The sequence below is a fragment of the Ammospiza caudacuta genome, chromosome 4 (genome assembly GCF_027887145.1).
Source record: "Ammospiza caudacuta isolate bAmmCau1 chromosome 4, bAmmCau1.pri, whole genome shotgun sequence".
Taxonomy (NCBI): Eukaryota; Metazoa; Chordata; class Aves; order Passeriformes; family Passerellidae; genus Ammospiza; species Ammospiza caudacuta.
The window spans coordinates 6,453,581-6,465,561 of record NC_080596.1 but is presented as its reverse complement, the minus strand read 5'-3'; the positions used below and the strand labels follow the sequence as shown (position 1 = coordinate 6,465,561).

At 34.9% G+C, this 11,981-nt stretch overlaps 1 long non-coding RNA gene across 1 annotated transcript; it reads left to right on the top strand.

The window, feature by feature from the left end:
- Positions 1-2,058: 2,058 nt before the first annotated feature.
- LOC131557224 (uncharacterized) lies at positions 2,059-10,957 on the top strand. Its single transcript, XR_009274716.1, has 3 exons — positions 2,059-2,133; positions 4,025-4,126; positions 10,884-10,957. It is a non-coding gene; the product is annotated as an uncharacterized LOC131557224 (long non-coding RNA).
- Positions 10,958-11,981: the final 1,024 nt, after the last annotated feature.

Here is an 11,981-nt window from a genome sequence, read left to right as displayed (position 1 = left end):
CTGTCTGAGATATATGGCCCATAGGTAAAATTATTTTTTTTAATATATGTAAGGAAAGAATTCATGAAAATCAATTAATTTAAAAACCTGTTTGGCAACGGGATCTGTTAGCTATGGACAGAAATGAGGAAGAGGGTAAAGGAAATATCTGTAGTAAATGTTGAGGTAATCTCGAAGGTCTTTAATAAGTGTATTTCTTTTCCATTTGATTTTAAAATTCCATGAATGTTAAATTAGTCTAAACAAAATCTGAAAGAAGGTGGAGTATAGAAAGTTTAAATATAGTAGATCCATTGTAGCTAACAAATCAATTCTACATAAGCGGACTTTTCTTTAAGTGTTTCTTTTTCAGTCTGACTGAAAATTGTATTTGTTGGATGTATTCAAGATCAGCTAACCAAAAATATTAATATTTCTAATCTAGTGTAGTATAGTAGTGATAACTGTGATAAAAAAGTGGCTCCTGGAGTCAACCTTCATTCATTAACATGGAATTAATGAGCTAGGTTTTATTACATTAATAAAAAATACTTCCAGTTTATAGAAAGAATTTATATTTCATAGAAAATAGAGTGTATAAACCATATATTGTAAATGCTTAATGAGAAATGTTTATATCTTGATTTTATATTTTGATTCAGAATGATTTCTCCCATCCCATTTTGGACAGAAGAGTTTGCCCATTGTGCAGTTAAAAGAAATAACTGAAAAACTCAGGAGTTACAGGCTGGTGGTAGTGCCATTACTGTGCCTAATATAGATCACAAGACACTGAAATGCTGCCTGTGGGGGATATTCCTAAGAACACATTTTCACTACTGTAACTCTACTTCCCTTTTTATGTGTCTTGCCAATTTTATCTTTAACATATTTAGTTGGCTTTTAATTTCACCAGTCCATTTCAAGAGTGCAATGAATTCTGTAGCTAATACACAAAAAACCACAAAAAGATGCTTGTGAACACAGACAAAGCAGATAAATTGCAAAGGCAGCAGGGGTTTTCAGTTACCAAATGTTTGGGCTTGTAGTCAGAGGTTCATCATGCAAGGCTTGTTTTTATTAACTGTTTTTATTAATTCCTACTTTTTTTTATTAATTCTCCTCAAGATTGAAAGAACGAGAATGAGTGGGTTATATAATGCTTGAAATTACCTTTTTTTAGTGTAAAAAAATTGGGGTAGAAGTTGAAAAATTGAGAGCCTCTATTTTTTTCTGTACAAATGAATGTATTTGAACAAGGAAAAGGATCATTATGGTTTGCATAATCCTCTGTCACAGGGAAGTTACAATGCAAAATAGTATTTGAAGTTCTCTAACTTCTTTAGGACTAAACTTATGACTTTGGAGAGTTATGTCTAATGGTTCATCATTAATAATAAACATTTGAACAGCCTTACGGGTTGATTTTAACTTGTGGAGAAAAAAGACTATTAAAAAATAAGTTGTAAAATGTAATTCAAGTCATATAAAATTATTCTCAGGTCCAGATAATTATTTTATTCTGATCTTTTTAATAATTTAGTTTTGTATTGCATCACTCTTTCCGTTTCAAAGGTACCTGAAATGAACCAGAAAGAATAGTCCTAGCTGTCATCGCAGTACCTATTTTCCCCCAGCCCTATGCTGTTTCTTGCCAGCTTGTGGCTCTGTTCCAAGGTTACAATTACCCTGTTAGAGAAATAGAAGAAAGCGTCCTGTCAGTCAGCTATTAGATACCAGATAGTCAGCAAGAGATACTGGAAATAAAAAAAAACCTTCTGTATTTGTACTTACATATTGGATTGTGGAGCAGAGATAATCTGTAGCATTCAAGACTACAAATGCTTACACTGACCTTTATTCTTTCTCATGAAAGAAGCAACTATTTTCTCTTAAAATAAAACAACCCTCCCCAAATGCTTAACTGATTTTTCCACAGGCACTTTTTTAGGTCTATTCCCTCTTCTATGCTGCCACTGTCTTTTCTCTAGATACTGTGTTTTTTTGGTATTGTGAATCTTTTTCCAGGGAAACAGGGAGAAAGGAATTGAAAAAATAGCAAGGCTAGTCTCTGAATTGGTTTTGCCACTGCTCTTGAAGATTTGTAGAGATGGACCCAGAGCACCTGGCACCTGTTACCTTGCCAACCATAAAGTAAGTGTATTCAAGTTCTTTAATTGATAAATGAAGAGCTCAGTGGCTGTTCCATTGGTCTAGACTTTTAGTGCAGTGGCCAGGTCAGCAGGATCACTACTTCTGTGAGAAAAACCTTCTCTTCCTATATATATATATGTATATATATATATATATATATATATATATATATGCACAGAGCCCATAGCAAAGCTTTTGTTTTTTTTTTTCAAAGGCAGAAAAACTGGCAAAGTTGAGCAGAGGAAGTCATGGGAATAGGGATCGGTGTAAAAAGGAAGGAATGGAGAAACTGGTCAACTTAAAGACAGACGACTTTGAAACACATGAAACATGCTGCCTGCTTATTTATCTTATAATGAAGAAATTTAATCCAGCTGTGGTTTAAATGACCCAAATCCAAGCCCTTTATGCAAAATCAGACCCTTCTTTACTAAATACCAAAATTAAACTCCTTTGAGTAAGAGGTTAGAAAAATTACAGTAAGGTAAGCAGGCATGATTGTAATGATTTTTTTTATTAGTAAGAAAACTCAGATCATGAATACAGATTGTTTACTTGTTTGCTTGGTTTTGCTGAGGAATTAAAACTATTTTAACTTGAACCTGTTAATTTTTTTTTAAAAAATACCTTTCTGTACTTTCTCCAACAGCCAGTGAGTGCTGTTCTTTTAATGAGAATTTTGTTGTTTCCCTGCAACTCTCCCTTTCCATGTTATTTACTGGGAGAATGTGACCTTATTCTGGGTCACGATTCAGTTTAATCTTTTGGTATGATTTTTATCATGGAAGAAAGGACAGTTTGTAATAGATCACAACATGAGCAAGGTTATTTTTGTGAAGATTATTTGCTGTAATTTTTCAGTAGCACGCTAGTAAAGAACCTTTATGCTTGCCATTAACCCTGAGTATAGAGTTATTTTATGCTTTCTGAATTGCTGGAAGGACTTTTAATGAAAATAAAGCCTTCTGACGGGAGAAACTAGAAATTTCTGTTCATAAAAAAATGTTTAAGGGCTGATAAAGTCTCAAACTAAGACAGAGTAAGCATGAATGATATGTATAGTTGTTATTTTACTGTAATTTATGGAGAGTGGGTGGATGGACAAAACATTTCTCATCTGTTTTTTCTACGGATTCTAAATTGGGCCTTGCAGAATTCTACATGAATATCTAAAACAAAAGTCTGCTCAGGTAGGCAGGTGTAGGAGGACTATTGGTCTTGTCAGATAGCCATATATTTTAAGAAATTTACCTTCTAAGTCCAGAATCTAGGCCTATCTGTGCAGATGTACTGTAAATATTCTGGTCCACAAGAAGAAGCATTTCCTTAAGCATTTTAAAATGTCAGAAATATTTTTATAATTAACAGAAGATCTGTGAGAAAATGAGAAATGTGAACTACCTAGGCTTTTTCGTGTATTGACAGCCCAGATGATACAGGAAATAGGAGAGATCTTACTGCCTTCATTGGTCTGCTCTGATCCATCAAAATCTCTGTAGAGGAAATTTATGTTGATTATGAGTCTAATTACAATTCCTTTTTTGAAATCTAATTGCTTGTAAAAGGTACAAGAATGAGCACGTAGGAAGTTACTACCCTCTGTACATGTTGGGTAAAATTCCAGCTGGCAGGGCACTGCTTTCCTCATCTCATTTATCCTCTGTGCTTTTAGCCTTGATGTGAATATAATAGTAGCTTGTTTTATTTTCAGCCTGATTTGGGTTCCACATTCTCTGGGAATTATTCCTGGTCTACAGATATGTAAGGGAAAGAAAAATAGAACTGTAATCCTCTTTTGAAAGAATCAGGGTCTTTTGGATATTTATACATATCTATATAATTGGCAGCTGATTCAGATTCATTGGAGGGCTCTTTTTCTTTCTGCACTTAGGATGTGGCCAAATACGAATCTCTAGGAATAAAAAAAATCTGCAGGACTGAGAACAATGAGGCTACAAAGGGGACAGTGGTTCCAAGGTTATACGTCCCTCAGGTATGTAACTGTGAATGGACTTTGTATTTTCATGTGGAAGGGTCTTTTATCAAAACTGAGATAGCACTGCAGACTCAAAGAAACAGAAAAATCCTGTGAATTCTGCCAGAACTGAGATTAGTGCCATAGGTTACAGAACCACTTTATGACGATAAGACCATTCTCCTTCAGAAGCATCTATGACCGTATGACTTATTGGAAAATGAGCAGCAGAATTTTGGACAGAAGTAGTGGCATAAGTACTGTTTGTGGAACCTTAACCTGGGCCCAGCAGGCATTTCCCAGAGGAAGGAGCTGTCAGGGGAAGTTTCCTTTGGCAATTCCCTTTGTCAGACTTTTTCTCGCCCTGTGCATACTGTAGCTCTGGGTTCTCTTTGGCAATCTCTTCCTAACTAGATGGTCAGATGAGGCTTTACTGTGGACCAACAGCCATGAGTCACAGAGAAAGGTTTCAGGGGAAATTTCTTTTATCAGCCTTCTTCTTTGGCAGGCCTTTTAGCCCTACTCATACTGCAACTCTAGCGCGCGTTGTTTTCTCAACCTTAATTCTATGTCTTCATCTGAGCCCTAACCCAAGAACTATAAAAATAATTTTCTGCAGCCCCCCTCTTGCTTTGGCAGCCCCTTTTCACACTTACCTGGCAGCTTTAGGCTTTCTTTCTTTACAAAATATAAAAAAAAATGACAGGTCTTAACTACAGTTTATGAGAGTGTGTTTGGCAACTTCTTTTACTCTTTTAGGGAAATGTATCAGTCTTTCCTTGTTGTGCTGAATGTGCTGTAAATTCACATGCTGCATGCTGAATAGGCAGGCTGTTAGTGCTACTCTTCTCAAATACTTACATAATTAGTTTGTACTAAAATTCATTCTGAGGGGAGATAGTTATGTTTATGGTATGGAATAAATGGGAACTAAAGTCTAAGCTCCCTCAGATGAACATGTGTGATATCTAAAAGTCTGTTTAAAGGCTGTGTAAAGAAGATTGTCTTCCATCATCTGACTGCTATGTTCTTTCACTCCCCTAAAGTAATTGAAATACCTAATTTTGTGGATGCATTCATGATTCATACAGAACCAGAGTGCATAACAAGGATATAAGCACTTCTATATTTTACTTCAAGGAGGAAGTGGTCTCTGGTGATTTGAGTGAATATCACTGTCACACTTATTTTAACAGCAAGTCCAACTACATTTTAAACTTGAAATTTAATAATGTATGATTTCACTAGACCACTTGTCAGAAAAAAATAAATTTTCTTCTTTGTGTAGGGGGAAAAGAATCACCTTTGCTCATTAGGCACATGCAGAATGTAATTTCATCTGTTTTACTGGCAGATTTTGTAACATGGCTGGAGTGATAAAGCTCAAAACATAATTAAAGCGGCAAGAGTTTAACAATCCCCCAGTTTTATTGCCTAAAACATAACCTGATGATGTTTCAGAAATTCATGTTTTCAAGTGCTGGGGATAAAAAAAGTAAGTATGATAAAGCTACTTCATCTTGAAATATCCAGGAGAGGAGAATACTAACCCATGTGAGGGTGACTCCATTTTGGTAGGAAAAGGCTTAGAAATATATATGATCAAGGTCTGAAAAGTAATAGCTTAGGAGGAAAGTGATGACAAGCAAAAATGTAAATCACAAAAGTCCATGGTTCTGGAGTTAAGGGCAGTCCCTGAAACCACTACGAAATCAGTGGGAAATAAGTATGTTTTCATGCAGAATGTAGAAATTTTGAAATTTCTCACTCCAGGAAGTTATGGAGTGGCAGAGTTTGAGACAAACTCTGCATGGAACATAAGATGTCACAATAGAATCTTTTACATTCTTAAATGTCAATCAGTTTCACTTATGTTCTGGTTTGTTTGTTTTTTTTCTTGATTAAAGCAACACCTTTTCTGGTAACATCTATCAAAAATTTCATCACAATAAAGATGAGTATTTTAATAATATGAAGAATCTAATAAGATTTTAAATTTATTTTTTTAGCCTATTAAAATGAAATCTTCCATTTATGACCCTTTTCCTCAGTAAATATTGGAAAATCAACATAAGTGTTTCATCTCCTGTTCTTACACGCCAATACCAGCGGTCAGATAATCTTGTCTTTGTTTACCAGGGTCTTACTTGGGTCTCTTAGAGTCTGAGTCTCTTCATGATGGTTTGTTTTAGAAGAGACATCTAAATACGAGGCAGCCAGTTAGAGTTCTCCTGGAGGAGTGTGAACATCTAAAGTCTATTGGAAATTCTTTTTTATTTTTCAGTAAAACAGGTCAGATTTTTAAAGATAAGGAAATATGTATGTTCTAGACTCAAACAATTAGCTCTAAACAGAAAATTTCTGAGAAATTGTTTGGGTAAACTCTCTCCATGCAGTTTGCAAGGGTTCATGATAGAGGCTAGTTAGAACATTAAAGAGAAAAGGAATGGTGGTTTTTCTACCTAGAAGGGGATTGAACTGCTCAGCAGAAAACTGACAAAGCCTCCTCTACCATTAGGAAGAAGGAAACCAAGGATCCATTGCCTTTTCTTCCATACTGTGATCTTATTAAATAGCTCTTTTCCACCTTCATCCAATGCAGGACATTATATGTGATCTGGTCGAGAGGATTATATTGTGCAAAACTAGCATGCATGTTTTTCTATGTCCACTTAAAATAGAAAAGTATTGTTTGTAGATTTTTTTGTAAAGAAAATATTAGAATCAATACATACAGCATCCTGATTTAAATGATAGCACTGTGGTTTTTCACTTTTATTAGTTTTCTCTCAAAACTTGTTCTGCTAAAGGCTCTGCTGTTGACAAGATGATCTCATTTCTCTTTTTGTGAAGAGAACTTTCCAAAAGTTTGATTTAATAGAAAACAATACTTATTCTACTAGCACTAGGGGCTTAGAGAGGATTTTATTTCATTTTTCTTTTCCCAAAGTAAACATTTCCCCCAGAGTGGTGCAGTCCATCCTGAGATCAGCAGCAAAAATTGAGATAGTATTTACAGCAGAACCAATAAGGAGCTTGTCTGTCCTTTTGTATCCAATCACTTTTTTGGATTTTGGCTAGGCGAAAATAATTTTTGACTCAAATATATTCATAGTGCCTATGCAGAGAAGGCAGTAGACTCTAATTATCTTTTTAAAGTTCCATTAAAATATAAAAGCTAGAGTAACCAAAAATATTAGAGAGAAAGTATTCTTTGCAAGAACACAGAATTTTATTTCTGCCTTCAAGAAAGGCTTAAGAAATTTGAAGATTTTAAAGATAAGATTTCTTCAGTCACAAACATGACCTCTGCTTGCCCCCCGTTCCCCATTTTTTATTTTCCTAATTTCTTTTTTTCTTTGATATTCATTCTAATTTCAGGGTACTGACTTTTAAGAGACCAGGTAAAGTGTTGCACATTCTTGGGAGGAGTTTTACTTCAAGGTTTGAAAATATTTGGGTTTATCAACTCCTTTTTTAATACCCTTTAAAAAAAAAAATTCTTCTTAATAACCTTCTGGTTATGGAAGTTCACTCCTAGTCTGAATTTTTCGTGTCTGTTTCTCACTGTAATGTTTACTGTTATGTTTCTGTTGTGGAAGCCAGTCATGTTCGCTCTGAGTGATAAAATGATAGAGAATAGTTTTGTTTGTTTTTTAATCTCACTAATGCTTCCGGTAAATGAATGGACATTTATATATGATATTAAAGTAAATTTCCTGCAATATTATTTAAATAGACTTTTGGCATTCAAGATAAACCAAGGAAAATATTTAAGTACAAATTATGTTCTTTATTTATTTAATATAGAAGTAGATTTACCTGTTTAATTATATGTGGTTTTTTTCCTGCCCTTTGATAGTATTGTTTTCTTATCTTATGCTTCAATGGAATTCTAGGAAATAGCCTGTATTTAGACTTGCAAGTATATCTTCCCAGAAACCTGTTAATTTCTGAGTGATGACTCTTTGTGGTGAAAGCATATTCATTTTTCATATTTTAGCCATCTTAAATGAACACTTTGTTTTAGAAAAGGTCATACTTTTTATATGATTGTGAATTGCTAGAAATAATTAAGCATTGGTTTATGTACTGGTAAACAGGATATAATGTAAATTTGCCTTCTCAAACTGTGGAACATTTTAAAGTTTCTTTTCATTGTTTATGTAATAATTGATTTCAGATTTTCTGTTTATTTTCCTATAGGTTGTTCTTGATGATATAAATTTCAGATTCGTTTTACACAGAATGTTCATCTTTGATGAAAACACATCATTTACTTCTAATAATGATTTCTAGAAAATGTAAATGATGGATTCATTTATGGCTGAGCCATAAAATTAGAATTTTAATTTATAATTATTTTTGCTTTGGCAAGTTCTCCCTAGAATGTTAGGAACCAGGACTTAGTCCCAGCAGACATTTGTGTATTTGATCTCAAATAGTTTCAAAGCAATCTTTTCTTGTAGTAGAGTTAGAGCTCATGATTTAATGTATTATTGCGGCATGCCATGGAAAGTTTAATATTTGTTAGTGTACAGTGAAATAGCATATTTTCTTAGATCCAGAGCCTCAAAAGCCCTTGGGTCTCAGCTGTGGAATGGAGTGCCCAAATGGAATTACTTTCTGACATGGTGCTGCCTAACTTGCCTTCAGTTAAAGTTTTCTGGGCATCTAGGCACCTACAGGGAGTTTGCCTCCATTATATCACGGTTTGATGACCTGGTATATATTTTCCGCTCAAGGCTGCTCCAGATCCTCACAAAAAGGTCCTTCAAGAGTTTACTGAGAGAGACTACATTCAATCAGCCTCTTCTTTGATACACCACAAGCATGTGCTTGAATTCCTTTAGCTCAACATTGTAACTTCCTTTTGCAAAGGTATGGTAGTCTGAGACCTGCTGTCTTTTAGCGTGTGAGGAATTTTGCCTACTTTTTCCATACAGATGGATGTTAGAGCTGGAGGCTTTTGCTAATTTGTTTGGAGGCACTTGCCATTCTTTTATTGAAATTGTTCCGTTATGTCGTGAACCACCAAATTATTGTTGGAGCAGAAAAAAAGCAAGCAAAACTGTCTGAAGGGATTTGGAAATTCTGAAGAGGTCTGCTCTTCAACTCATACTTCCAGACAAAGTCAATTTAGAATAGACAGATATTTTAGTGAAAGCACAAATCCAATCTTCAGAACAGGTGTCCTTTCAGTTTCTCTTCTCCTGCCCACATTCCCTCTCCACAAGGTTGAGACATTTTGGGCTGCTGCAGTTACTAAAGGTCATCCTTCCCTGTCAAAATCTCCTATGAAAATCCAGTAGACAGTTGTTACTCTAGATCAGTTATGTTCAACTTTTTGAACCTCTTTAGAAAATTCACATTAATAGTGCTATCCAGCATAAGAACTTGCCTGTCTTTATGTAATGTGGATTTTTTTAGAAATAGTTGGGACATACCTTGTATTATCTATAGAACAGATATAGCATTACCTGTAGAAGAAGCAGAATTATTGCATCTTCATGGTTCCTTTCTGAGAATACCAATTCCCTTTGGATAGAAAACTGAATTTAGTTTATGTTCACTGCTTCTAATGATCTGGATTTAGGTTAATGATCTTTAAATAAGAATCTTCATCAATTACGAGTAATTTGGTTTAAATTCCACAGGGTTTTTTTTCAGCAGAGGAGGTTTAGGGCTAATGATTACTTTGGAGTAAATTATTTAGTGTGAGTGTGTAATGCATACATTGTAATATATTTAGTTCTTCAAACACTCAGATTTTTAGCCTGAGATACTCAATAAAAGCATTAAGCCTATATTTAGAATACCTTTAGTTCTTTTCATAAAGACAAGCCATCTGCAAGGTCTGTCTGTACATACATTGTGGGAGTGGGGCATTTAGAGATTATATCTCTAGCAGTCTGGTTCACTTAAAGTTAATTTATTTTCTTATGTAACTTGAGTCCTTTTCACTAGGGCTGAAAAAAAATCAATTTCTATGATACGTCACCTCTTCAAAGTCATAACCCATGCTGCTGATTCATGACATGATTACCATGCCTTCAAAACTTCAATTAGCTCAATCTGAAATAGAATTTCTAAAGGCAGTGTTGTCCTTTGAGGTAATATAAATGTCAGAAAAAATGTACTAGCTGAATAAATACCATCCACTTACAGTTAAATACTAGGACTACAGATGGATTATGGCACTTAAGCAAATAGAGCTGTATTATAGAAAAGGTTGCAAATATGCCTTTCAGCCCTGTAAGTTCTGTCCAAGAAGAATCAATAGTAACAAAAAATGGACTTGCAGAGTTCTAAAGTAAGGTGCTTCTCTAAGTTGTGTATTTTTGTGAAAATTTTTCTGCTTTGAAGTTAAATGCACATGAATTTGTTTAGTTGCTGGTTTGGTTTTTTGGTTTTTTGTGTACTGCTGATATTCTTAGTTCTTAAGTTTCACTAAATTTCAAATTGAACTTCACATAAATTGAGAAAACAGTACTATTTCCATTTTGAAAGAGTTTAACTTTTTTGGTGCATGGAAACCTTGGCACCCAGTGCAGCATCCATGGATGTGGGCTGAGCTCTTCAACTTTGCACATCATGGATACACCTCTGGCTTTTCTTTGGAGAGATGACAATTGCATGCTTTGTACAGTCTTCACTTCTGTTAATCTGGTAATATGAAAAAAGGATTTAGGGTAAAAGTAGTCGCTGGAAAGGGAGGTTGATAGACAAAGTGGTTTAAACTTAGCCCAAGGTTACTGTGTGCTTTTTCTTAAAGGGGCAGAAGAATATCCCATAAAAGCTGTGAGCTGTGGTGACAACTGTGAGGAATGCTTGACTGGCAGGTTTATATGAAGAATTTGAATGGTTTTGGATTGTACAGCATGCAATATGATACAAAGCTGGCTTTAATAGTTTACCTACTGGGCCTCAAAGTCTTCCAGTAAGTTGTCACAACACCAGTTTCTTTTCAGAATGTTTGTACTCTCCTTCTCTTTGTGTTGCTGAGTGACTAATGTGGATGTGTGGTATACAGCTTACTGTAACAGATCTAAGGCTTAAGAATAGTATATGTTTAAAGCTTTAACATAAGAATATGAACAGTGAAAAACATACAGTGGAAGTCTTCAGAAAAAAAAAAACTCAGAAGCAGTGTGGTTATTCGTACATGGATTTTTTTGGGATATGTGATTCTGAATTCTCTGTATTCAATATACCTCATAGAATATTCTAAGAGCTGCCTAGGCATGCAATGATGTGCTCTGTCCAGGTGTTGTCAACATCTTGCTGTTTTTTCTACATCAGACCCTAATTTAAGACAATGTAAAAATATTTAAGGAGTCAGTAAGTGGAGTAAAAGCAGTATATTTGGTGCTTTTGCAACCCTCTTGATTCAGCTATGCTCTGCAAACCTATGTGTTGTGAAAAATATGCAGAAAATAACTAACGTTATAATTTTCTTCAGCCAAATTACGTTATGAGGGAACAGGTTGGGATTCCAGTGCACAGCTGAAAGTTATGGGGCAAGCAGGAATAATTTAGTAGGGATGCTCCTCTGTCTAGCATTATATCAATCAAAACAATGGTTTGGGTTCAACATTCTCATCAGCAAAAATTCCTCCATGAGCCAAAATGGAGAACAGGACAAACTGTTCATTTTCAGTTCCTGTGCAGTGAAAATGGTGGTGGTGCTATAAATCAGTTTCTGAAAGCTGCTAGAACTATCAGGCATAATCCAAGCCCTGCAATTTATTTTTCAACGTTATTCTCTAAATGGCAGATTTTAATACTGCTCACCATCATTTTTTCATCTTCTGGTTGGTGTATCTGAGATGCAGAGCTGTGATAATGACCTTATATTACACAGAACCCTGTG